Raw genomic sequence first — 12,592 nt, forward strand, 5'->3', positions numbered from 1 at the left:
ACTTCGGTGGTTGCAAAAATACACTGTACAGAAAATAGACAAAGGTAAGTAGTCTGATAACATTTGACGACATTAATGATCCTAAGTGCAGCATAAGGTCGCAGTAAATTGGTGGATTTTTGGTCCAGGTATTTGAAAGAGATGCCTGATAAGCTCTAATGTTTAAACAAACCTCGTATGACGGTAGAGGGGCGTGAAAGGGGGTTGTATTGCAGGGTGCAGATGGTGAGACGATGTCGTTTGGTATTGATGACTATCAGTTGCCTGTTAAAAGACATATTAATAACATCCAAATGTTTAGAACATTTTCTATTGGCAAACGTTTCATCTGTATAGCATTGAATGTTAGGAAAAATTGTAAATACGGTTCATATGACCGAAACTTCGTAGAAATAGTTGAAATGTTTTTTTTACGCCAGGAACAATAATGTGTTCAAGATGGTCGCATTATGGCAACATTTATGTGTCTGCGTGTGCATGTGCGGTTGCCGCCATGTGTCTGCGCGTGCTATTTCGAACTCGCGTTTAACGCGTAATTCCCATTCAGACAAAGTAGACTGCTTCACTGTTGATCTGTCATTGCGTATTCCCAGGTGACAAGTATCCTCTCAACGTCTAATGGTGTGGCACGAGCAAGGATCGAACCACCAGTCTCCTACAGACTTGACTACAGAGGCGGTCCTGTTAAACAGGCATCTCGAGTATCTGTCTTAATCTCCAACCACTTTGGCCTTGACCAAGACACTGAGAAGCATTGCACTGACCTAATATATACGCACTGCATGTAAGTGATTCAAAGTCACACGGGGAATGTTTGTATTTTAGGTTAGACGTTGATGTATCGACTTATCGAGTCCAGTGTCGCTGATTATGAAACAACTCTAATTCCAATCAGTTTGACTACAATGACATTCACAAGTATGTTCAGAAGTAAAAAACTATTCGTATGTTGTGTCTCCCAACCATATTAGGAAAATGTCCAATATTACTTACTGTTTTGAATTATATAGTACCGAGGCGAGAGTTCGCGCACCTACTAGCGTGCGTGGCTGCACATACAAATCGGTTTGAGGTCGACTTCACGATCATTGCACCTGTACAGCTACGTGCGTGCGTGTGTGCGCGCGCTTGTATTAGTCCGGATTTGTACTGGTTTAACAGTCAGCTAAACCACTCAAAGGCTATGGTGACTGAGATTAGTCCTTGTTTTATCGTCTTTGGGTCTGGATCTGACAGTTTAGTAACTCACCAGGACCACATTTAACGTCCTTCGCGTAGACGCCGTCCCTGCTGAAGCTAAAGTGAATATCAGAAGAATAAAGAAATAACACAATCGGAACTCCAAGTAAAATATCACAAGAAAAAAGTATGTTGATCTCCTGAGATGGAAGGCAGTTATAGAACGCTGTACCTGTCGTTACTTACTAAGGTCTTGTATGCCATAATAGAATGAACTATTCTCAGTTTTTAGAGAATGTAAGGTACTTATGCTACCCATCAAAAGTTTAGACTCACTGAAAGCACTCGCTATGTGTTATGTTTGTATATATGGTTACATCGAAGATGAATTTCTTCAATAACTTTGGGGGACCAACTTGTGCTTATGAACTGCATGAGGATCATGGATATAATTGCTGAAAAGCACGTGTCGATATCGTGCATGTGAACAGCTGCGTTTTGCTGTAAGGTTTTGTTAAATATTCACCAATCTGATCTGAGCTTCATCATTTATTGAACTCATGACAACAATCTTTTCAATGTTTAGCAATATATCAGTTCACGTGTAAACAGTATCTTTACACAGTATGGACATCTTTTGAAAAATCTTGTTTAGAACAATTGAAGTAGTGAGTGAGTGAGTGAGTTAGAATTTAACGTCACATCGTTGATTGAAGTGAGTGGCTACATTTGCACGTGAGTCTAAACTTTTGGTCGGAAGTATTGTTAATGTTATGCATCGCTGTCAGAAGCTGCACAGTTACTGAGTTGAGCGCTGCTCTAAACAATGATTCATTTATACTGCAGCATTTGAAGCGGAAGTGTAGCTGGTTCTCTTTTGACATATCAGTCTATAAATATATTGCATGTCAACGATGTACTCGCCCTTGCATGTGTTTGTTATCGGTCCCGTCAGTGAAGCAGCGCACGCTGACGAATGCTTGGGATCTCTCCTGTGCAGTGACGTATACACTCTGGTAACCTCCCATTACCCCTGCAGCAATTACCTCTACAGCCCTGTTTATCTCCCGCCCTTTACCTATTTCATACAATAGACCAGTCCAAATACTAGAAATTAAGAAAATGATTTTAGAGCTTTGAAACCTAGCATCAAACATAGACATTAAGGTGCACAAAAACAATTTTAAATTAAAACCATTTGTTAAAGTGATTCTATCCTTCATGTTTACTGAAAGAGCTTGTTTTAGAAACGCTACCCACCCCCTTCAGAAGACATAATCATAAGAACATAAGTTATTCTCATGCTTTCACTTATCCATACACGATGCCAAGGGTAAATAAATAGATAAATAAAGTAAATATTTAAATATTGTATATGATATTGTCTGAGAGCACTCCGTTGTCTCAGAGGTACCAGCATGTGAAATTACGGATTTGGCTTTGCTACTAATTTGTATCAAGAATATAGTTTGATGATGATGAGGAGGAGGATGAAACGTTTAACGTCGGCTTCTGGCTGTAGAGAATGTCTACGACGGGATAGTTAAGACTGACTACGCCCCTCGTACATACCACCCCAAATCATCTGAAAATATTTATCTCAGTTTACTATCTTCAACACTATTTTACAACTGATATCATTACGATTTGCAAATTTGTCAACTCACTATGTACACCAAGAAGCTTAAAAAGTTGTTCAACATTTAATTCATCTCAAGTACTTACAGTGTATTATCAAACTCCTACCAAAAACAGCACAATCTTATTCCCTTCTCATCTGTTTAGAACCGTGAAGGTCCGGGGTAAAATAGGCCCTCAGCAAACCATGCTTGCCACAAAAGGCGACTATGCTTGTCTTAAGAGGCGAGTAACACGATCGGGTGGTCAGGCTTGCTGACTTGGTTGACACATGGCATCGGTTCCCAACTGGGCAGATCGATGCTATAGTTGTTGATCACTGGATTGTCTGGTCCAGATTCGATTATTTACAGACCGCCGCCATATAGCTTGAATATTGCTGAGTGCGGAGTAAAACTCAACTCACTCATTCACTCTCTCCTGTGTAGTCTGTGCATGTGTGCAGCTTCACCTCACGCTGTACTACACCCTGTAGTCCCTCCTTTGGCATAGTTCATTATGCCACACAGGTAAATGTTGTGTGTTGTTTTATCTAATGGTAGGGGGACTGACCAGTTGGGGGAGACAACAGTAAAGTCTAAATCATACAATAGACCTCCTTTTAGTTTATGTTATTTTGATTAATGAAAAGTACTGTGTCGTTTTTAATGAGTGTCAAATATTGTGAAAAAAACTTTAAAAGCTGATAAAGAAGCCAGATCAGGATTTAAAAAAATCTGGAACACCCAAGTGAAGCAACACAGTAGATGGTGATGCCCCAGACGTTGATCGAGTCCACACAAACCATTGGTTGATGCTAAAATTAAAGGTTCTCGCAGTCGGTAGACGATGATACAGTCAGCTTGGCCACAAACTGAAACCATCCGATCCCCCGGTTTAATCAGCAGGTTCATCTGCACCAAATCAAGTGTAGGTACGGAACGAGGTCTTTATGTTCTTGACAGGCGTTGTTCCGTTTGGCAACAATGAAAAGGCGCATTGCATTTGAACCTCCAGACAGGCGCATAAAAGCGAAAAGCGTAAAATAAAGTTTGACAAATGTTGAGTGACGTCTTTTGTAATAATTGCGGTAATTGGCAGTGGTGTACAATTGCGTAGATCGATGCTCACGATGTTGATCACTGGATTGTCTGGTCGTGACACGATTAGTTACAGTTCTCCGCCATATACCAGGAATATTGTTGAGTGCGGCGTAAAACAAGAAACAAACAAGGAAAACTCAATATTATATCTCGAAGATCTGCGCCTGATGTAAGCAATATGGTGAAATCTTGAATGAAACCCGGACAGGACACATTATACATGCTCCAAAAGCATAAAGCAAGAAAAGATAGCACTCGCTCCGCCACTTCGCTCTCTAGGTTATACGTAAGGTGGGTTCGTATCCAAAATCAAGATCAATGTAAAGTTTTAGTGGTTCCCCCATTACCGCTCGGCCTTCCTTTGCCGAGAAACAACATTTGGCAAAAACATATTGTACTTTATGGTGGGAAATAAGAGTGAAAGTCCGGTCCCTTTGAGAGGAATTTAAACGTTGAATTAGATCTGTTTTTGTTCAGTCTCCCATTTGGTTCCTCTGAGCACGTAATGTGACTGTTCCGCTGCAACTGTTTTACAACACCGGTGGTGTACAAGCGCGGTGCCGGCGAGACGCAGAAGTCTTTACGACTTCACGGGGACATACTTGCCAAGCTCTATAATGGGGGCAAAATGTGTGCGACTTAAACCAGTCTCACTAATTCATGGATGTAACTAATTTTGTCCAGAGATCAATCCCTCGCGACTCAAAATAAAGAACAATATTTGCGCTTAACACATAAGTCATCACTGAAATGTTGCCAATGTGAGGTAAACCACTACTTTTACCTACTTAGAGGACACAATTAGGGTTGTTGATTTTGGTCATGAAATGGAAAGTGAGTGAGCATGTTTTTACGCCGCTTTAGCAGTATTCCAGCACTGCGGGGGACACCAGAAATGGGATTCACACATTGTGCCCAAGTGGGGAATCGAACCCGGGTCGAAGAAGAGCGGACGTTTTTAACTATTAGGCTCCCCATGACCTGGATTGTACGTTCTCAGCTCTTTAAATGTAGTTGTAAAGTTTCTTAATTCTTCTAAACTCAATTATTACATTCCGAAAGTCTAAATTTGCTGTGTATTATAATGTAGGAGAAGAGTGATCCTAAAATTTCCTGTTCTTGTTTTCAACACATTTCAATACATGATGTTATCGGCTGAAGGTTCAGCCGCCAACAATCTTATTGCAGGAACAATGTGTAACTAAGGGATGAGGGAGTATTATTTCCTATTTTGACAACGTTTTTTTTAAAAAATTCATTATTTTTACCCTGGCATGAGTTCACATAATCTAATACAGAAATACTTTGTTTTCCAAGAGGTGGAGGCAGTGGCTTTCGCTCGTCACGTCCAAGTCGCTTGCTTGATGCCCCCACATGGGTGCAATGTATGAAGAGCTGCCAGTGGCGACCGCTTAATATTCGAATATCGCTAAAGCGGCGTAAAACTAAACTAATTCACTCACTGGGAACGGTGGGATATCCTGTTAATTATCTAATTAATGTATCTTGGTGGTCATTAAGATCGAATATAAACAACGCCTAGAGACGCTTTAAAAAAAACCTTCAAAACTTTCACTCGTCACGCCGAAGAGACTGGTTCCTAATAGCAGCGTAAAACTAAACTCACTCACTTATTCACTCACTACACGGACGTCAGTCGCGTGTCATCTTAACACACGTGTTTTAAACTTTGTCACACACACATACAGGTCGTTGTTTATAAATATCCCTACCATGATAAATAGTGAAGAATCGATAAACCGATTAGGAAGAATAAATAAACAATTTGCATTAAGTAATTTTCTTCGTATTGTCACATGTCGCAGCAATAATTACCCCATTCGCTTTACATAAATCAAGAACCTGTTTAGAGCTAAAACTACATGGCGAGCAGCCACTGGAACAACTATATTATTGTAATTAAGACAGTGAGTCTTGATTTACCATGCACATCTGTCAAGACAACAATTGATAATTATCTCCACTCTGACTTCCAACCTCTGTAAGCCTATTCGTCCATTCAGACATATTTGACTGTCAAAGGTCATGCCCAAAATCAATGTTTAGTTAGTCTTAATCGGTTGAGTCAACACATCTCCCAGTTTGGCCGTCACGTCATTCCAGATAGTAAAGAAAGTAACAAGAAAACAGAACTTTATTGAATAGGCAATTTGTGTTCCTGATTAATAGTGCAAGAGAACATGGTGACAGATTGACCAAGGAGCCAATGACGGAAGCCCATTTGTCATGTTGTTGGTTCTTTGGCTTGTCAGAGGCCGGCAGACACTATTTCACAAAGGAGCACCGGCGTCAAACTGATGGTAATTCATGACTCGGTACTAAGCAAAGCTCTCATGTATTGTGGTGGTCGTAATAGTCATGGTTATTGGCCTCATGTCAAAGAATATGACCCAATTCATCCATCATAGACACCTCTAAATCAGCGGGTTAAAAGGTATTGGTCACAAAAGGCTGTGACTTGGTGATTGACCATGGCGCCCGATATCAACAATAGGCCACCTTGCGTGATGTCTGTAAACATTCAACAGTTACCGTCTTCATTAGAAGGAGGCCAACTCCAGTAAAATAGCTGCACAAATAACGCTAAGGAACGAATTACGCTTGTGACAAAAATATCGTTCTGCCCACTTTCGTACCTCCTTTTTATATATAATTTTACAGTTCCAGTGTGTTCCAAAGTTTAACCTTAAAGATTATCAAGAAGTATTTACGCACTGAAATGATCGTAGCAAAATGGTTCTCATCAATTATGATACACAAAGAATTATTTACCATTCCACAAAGGAAAGAAATACCGAAATATAAAGTTATCAGATAATGGAACACCGATTTCGCAAGGGATAGTGAGAGTGGAAGAAGATATTTGCTGTGTACATAAATACAAAGACCGCTTTTGTTCCATGTGCTGTGCGGTGACATCTTCATGGTGGCGTGTCTTATGGAAACATGAGACAACAGTGCCTCTGTCCAGACATATTTTCTGACCACTCATATATTTACTAATATTGTGCAAACATTGCCAAACAATACGGTCCCTGGAACAGTTTGACATGCATTGGCCCTTTATCGTAGCTTCAAAATAAACATGAGGGTTATTCTCATTTCACAGGAGACACTTTCACTTCTGAACATCAGTTAAAGTCAGTGTTAACTTGAAAACTAATTATATTAGACAGACAAAACCCCTCTAGCTTTGAATTATAATGTGTTAAAGGGGATAGGGGCGATTTGAAAGCCTAGGAATTCAAGCGTTCACTTGTCAAGTTCAAGGTCGATTCCCTGCCTCCATTTCTGATGGAATGGAGGCGAAAGGAGAGTGGACCTATCTCAAAGGACTAGGTTTGATTCCCCGTTGTACACAATACTTCATACAGTTAAAACTGTATCGACATGAAGAGTGTAAATGTCCAAACACACGGATCACCGATAGAATGTTTCTAAATTCAAGAACTGTTTGGTCACGGAATTGATACATAAATACATACATTACTGAAGCTCTCCACTCGCTATAACACGTAATCAGCTCTCAATATAAACCAATCCACGGGCAGCAGAAGGCTGTTTCTAGAACCATGCGATAATGATAATATACACCAACAATGCTGACAAGGACGGATTCGTCTCCCATCCCAGGTAATAGACAAATGGCGTTATCAATGTCAAATAACACCGGCTACATTTACTGACAGATGAAACCCCTGGCAATGTGATTGATAGTGTATTACAGTCTTATGGTGTAGGATCTTTTAATCACCAGCATCAAAATACACTCTGCGGGAATCAAGTCGAACATTTGTGGCAAATGAAACCCTTTGTGGTAATGGCTGATTGAATCATGGTCATGTTGGTATTGAGCGAATGTGTGGCTGGCCATAAGCACTAATGAGAACGATCTTGGATTACTTAAAAGTGTAACCGATTTGTTGCCGAGCTCTCACCCAACCATCAATCTTGATTACTACTTCAATACCAGGGCTCTTTCCTAGTTCCTAGATATTCAGTGCTACCATTTACCCTCAGTGCTATTTGATCTGTGCCAATTACGAATTATTGCGCGCCTGCCCGATGCCTGACTAGCACTGACAGTTGAACTGAAGCAAATCCAGCGCTTGCTAATTGTTTGAAAGCATCGTGGCGCAGATATGATGCTTAAGCTTGCATGCCCGACCACTCGGCCCCTTACTCCCAGTTTCATCTCATTTGCAAATAATCACTGAATTGAGCCAATCTAAGTCTGTTCACAATCGCTTCGTGAAACACAATCATACACGCATGAAAATAAGCACGGTGACACTTTGGGTCACCCGTTTCCACAATCAGATGCAAACTGATTTCGATGACTCGTAGGGTGACAGACATTAACGTTAAGTGGTCGTTTCTTTTGGTGGCAGCAGAAGGATCAATATCGGCATTGTGTCAGGATTACTCCACTCTGTAGTCATGTATCTTACAAATCTCATGATGCTTCAAAATATATAAACGTCAATCTAGTTCTCTTTCTGTACATAGTCACTTATAGTACTGTCGCTGTCGTGGAGAGGAAGTCGTGGGTGATGTTGTGATAACGGTTTGGTAATAATTTCACGTATTGGTATTAGTGCTGACATTAATTCACTAACTGTCGAACGAGATAACTGACCGTGATGTTCCAATGACTGCAATATGTGTGGAAAACGATATAATTCTGAAAAGGTTTATTGGAATAACTTTGGATATAGTTGATCACTCACTGACTTATCGTGACAGTTATGCAACCAATACTGGTTATGTAGCCTGTACAAAGCTTTGTACATTTTCAACAGCACGAAGTATGTTTTCGGTGCTACTTTACATTAGATTGTCACGTTCAACGGGACGTGTGTATTAGAGAATATGATACATGGACTGTGAATTATATTTGGCTTTTGATTGAAATGATGTGTAAGTACATTTCCTGGTGTCCTTTTCAGAGCATGGAACTAAATGTCAAATCCAAGATGGCTACATTCAGCTTCAAGCAAGCCAAGAAAGGGACTCAGCATAATAACTTAATGGGCGTTGTTTCATACTATATATTTACTGATTTCACTTTTCCTCCTAACTGATGGCACTGATGTATCTATCTATCAATTTCAAATGACAACAGCCATAACGTTTGCAAGTGTTATGGTATCTTAGCAAGTTCAAACATCGTGAACTGTTGGGACATCAAAATAATTTCTTACGGTGTCTTAGCAAGTTGTAACATTGTCAGCTGTTGAGACATGAAAATAATATATTACTGTGTCTTAGCAAGTTCCAACATTGTCAACTGTTGGGACATCACAATAATGTATTGCGGTGCCTTAGCAAGTTCTAACATTGTCAACTGTTGGGACATCAAAATAATGTATTACGGCATCTTAGTAAGTTCTAAAATTGCCAACTGTTGAGACATGAAAATAATGTATTACTGTGTCTTAGCAAGTTCAAACATCATCAACTGTTGGAACATCTATCACAATTATCAATGGAATCTTTGCAACTTCTAACATTGTCAACTGTTGAGACATGAAAATTATGTATTACTGTGTCTTAGCAAGTTCTAACATTGTCAACTGTTGAGACATGAATATAATGTATTACTGTGTCTTAGCAAGTTCAAACATTGTCAGCTGTTGGGACATGAAAATAATATATTACTGTGTCTTAGCAAGTTCTAACATTGTCAACTGTTGGGTCATGAAAATAATATATTACGGTGTCTTAGCACGTTCTAACATTGTCAACTGTTGGGACATCACATTAATGTATTACTGTGTCTTAGCAAGATCTAAAATTGTCAGCTGTTAGGACATGAAAATAATGTATTACTGTGTCTTAGCAAGTTCAAACATTATCAACTGTTGGGACATGAAAATTATGTATTACTGTGTCTTAGCAAGTTCAAACATCATCAACTGTTGGAACGTCTATGACAATTTTCAATGGAATCTTTGCAACTTCTAACATTGTCAACTGTTGAGACATGAATATAATGTATTACTGTGTCTTAGCAAGGTCTAAAATTGTCAACTGTTGGGACATCAAAATAATGTATTACTGTGTTTTAGCAAGTTCAAACATTGTCAGCTGTTGGGACATAAAAATAATATATTACGGTGTCTTAGCAAGTTCTAACATTGTCAACTGTTGGGACATCACAATAATGTATTACTGTGTCTTAGAAAGTTCTAACATTGTCAACTGTTGGGACATCACAATAATGTATTACGGTGTCTTAGCAAGTTCTAACATTGTCAACCGTTGGGACATCACATTAATGTATTACTGTGTCTTAGCAAGATCTAAAATTGTCAGCTGTTAGGACATGAAAACAATGTATTACTGTGTCTTAGCAAGTTCTAACATTGTCAGCTGTTGGGACATGAAAATAATATATTACTGTGTCTTAGCAAGTTCAAACATTGTCAACTGTTGGGACATCAAAATAATGTATTACTGTGTTTTAGCAAGTTCTAACATTGTCAACTGTTGGGACATCAAAATAATGTATTGATGTGTCTTAGCAAGTTCAAACATTGGCAACTGCTGGGACATCAAAATAATTTGTTACGGTATCTTAGCAAGTTCTAACATCGTCAACGGTTGAAACACCAGACTGTAATAATCTGTTACAGTATCTTGGAATGGACTGTCATCGTTAACTGTAGAGACATCTTTAATATAAGGTATCTTGGCAAGTGCTAATATCGTCAACTGTTGTTACACCTGTTGTAAATTGTTACTGTGGCCCTTCTAACATATAGTTTTAGGAAAGGTAGACAGTTAAGTAATACGTTAATGACTCTCACAAATTCGAAAATATATGAGGATGTTCATATTTTCAAAACATCGTCACACGTATATAAAGTCAATCTTGCAAGGGTATTCAAAATTAAAGTGCCGCGTGAAATTATCACCTTTAAACACATTTATGGGAAGAATTATCGGAATATGCAAGTGTAACCGTCCTTACAAAGAACTATACAAAAGCAGTGTCTCTATATAGTAAATTACTGATGATGTGTAAGGTGTCTCCTTCACGAAGACAATAACACCCCTTGGGGATTCCGGGGTACACGTGATCCCCAGTAACCCATGTACGAGCCCACCAAGCTGGATCGGGTGGTCGCTGACTCGGGTGTCATCGTACCTGATCTCATAATAATAAGATACATCACTGGTTTGTTAACATTGACTACGCTATTTCCAGGCCCAAATCGGGTATTGTGGACTGCAGCGTTCAACGATTGAGGCGCCGTAAAATTCTGCTCGAGAAAGCAAGAAGCCTGTTCTGGTTGCTAACCAAATCAAGTATATTAATGTTTATGGCCACACTCCGCGTGTGCACTGTCTTACCTTCAGAAATACTATGACGTCATCGTAATCGGTTTGAATCTACATTGTATGCAGCATAACCAGTATGCCGTGCACTTTGCAACCGGCCATGTTTATTAAGTTACAGTTTAGTCTAATTAAATAAATTAGTCTATGCAAAATAACTAAAAATAACTAGGAAGAATATTCTGTACATGAGCATGAGCAATAGGTCCCAACACTGTTTCCGGGTTACGAGTTGGAATGGTACGGCTACGTTACCTGAAGAAAAAGAAGGAAAATATTGTGTTTTCGTGTCACACACTATGGAAAAATACCGTCATTATGGGAAAGACTAGCCCGAATCTACTTTCTTAGTTTCATCTTTCTGTTCCACTAATACACAGGAAGGATATTTTCGGTACTATTATTTACGTTACCTCCTGTCGACGTTTAACATTTTGTTTCTATGAAAGGAGGGGCCAAATAGTTATTTTGGAACACGCAACATATTTCATGCATGACATTGTTCCTGTAAAATGTGCAACATTTTTATTCACAAAATTTTAGCTAAAAATTTGACGTTTCTTCAGACGCGGAAAAAGCAAACAGTTTCTTGGACTATTCGCCATAGTCGCCTCGACTCTGTTGTCTGGAAGGCCATGCATTCATATGGTCCCTTCAGGAATCGCTCAAACAGAAACATACACGTTGCGTGCTTTATTATGATTCACTCATTCATTCAAACACATGCATTTCAGTATTTGACCCGTAAACCCATTAACCTTTAACCGAAGGGCAAATGTACATACAAGTGTAAACACGTGTTATTTTATTTAAACTGTTCTTTTCAATTTCCCTTTACAACTACACGGTATCACCTAATTCATTTCATGTTTGAAATTAGATAAACCCACTCTGGTAGTTCAAACACAACTATGAACAAGCATACGTCTGTGTTAACACGGTCAAGTTAAGCGTTGTAATTGCTATGTATGTGCCACCCATCTGCACTCGTACCTGGAACAACTGTTCCCTTTACATTTGAAACAAATCAATGACACAACAGCTACAAATAAAAAACTGTAGTAGTAAAACATATGTACCACCTGTCAGTGACGCGTGCTATTTGCTAGCAACATTTTACCTCGGTACACATAGACAGTTCACAGTTTGGTGAAGTTGCTTCTGCACGCGATTGCACCTTGGCCCAACATACGTTTGGATCTTCCTAAAACGGGTGGGGAATTCAGTTTCTCAAGGATCGATACCCGACTTTCTACCGCGGCTGATCGCAGCTTCTGGTTAATCCAGCTGGCAAACTAGCTTGTTGATATTGGGGACAAATTATCAAA

This window comes from Haliotis asinina, chromosome 8 (genome assembly GCF_037392515.1).
Source record: "Haliotis asinina isolate JCU_RB_2024 chromosome 8, JCU_Hal_asi_v2, whole genome shotgun sequence".
Taxonomy (NCBI): Eukaryota; Metazoa; Mollusca; class Gastropoda; order Lepetellida; family Haliotidae; genus Haliotis; species Haliotis asinina.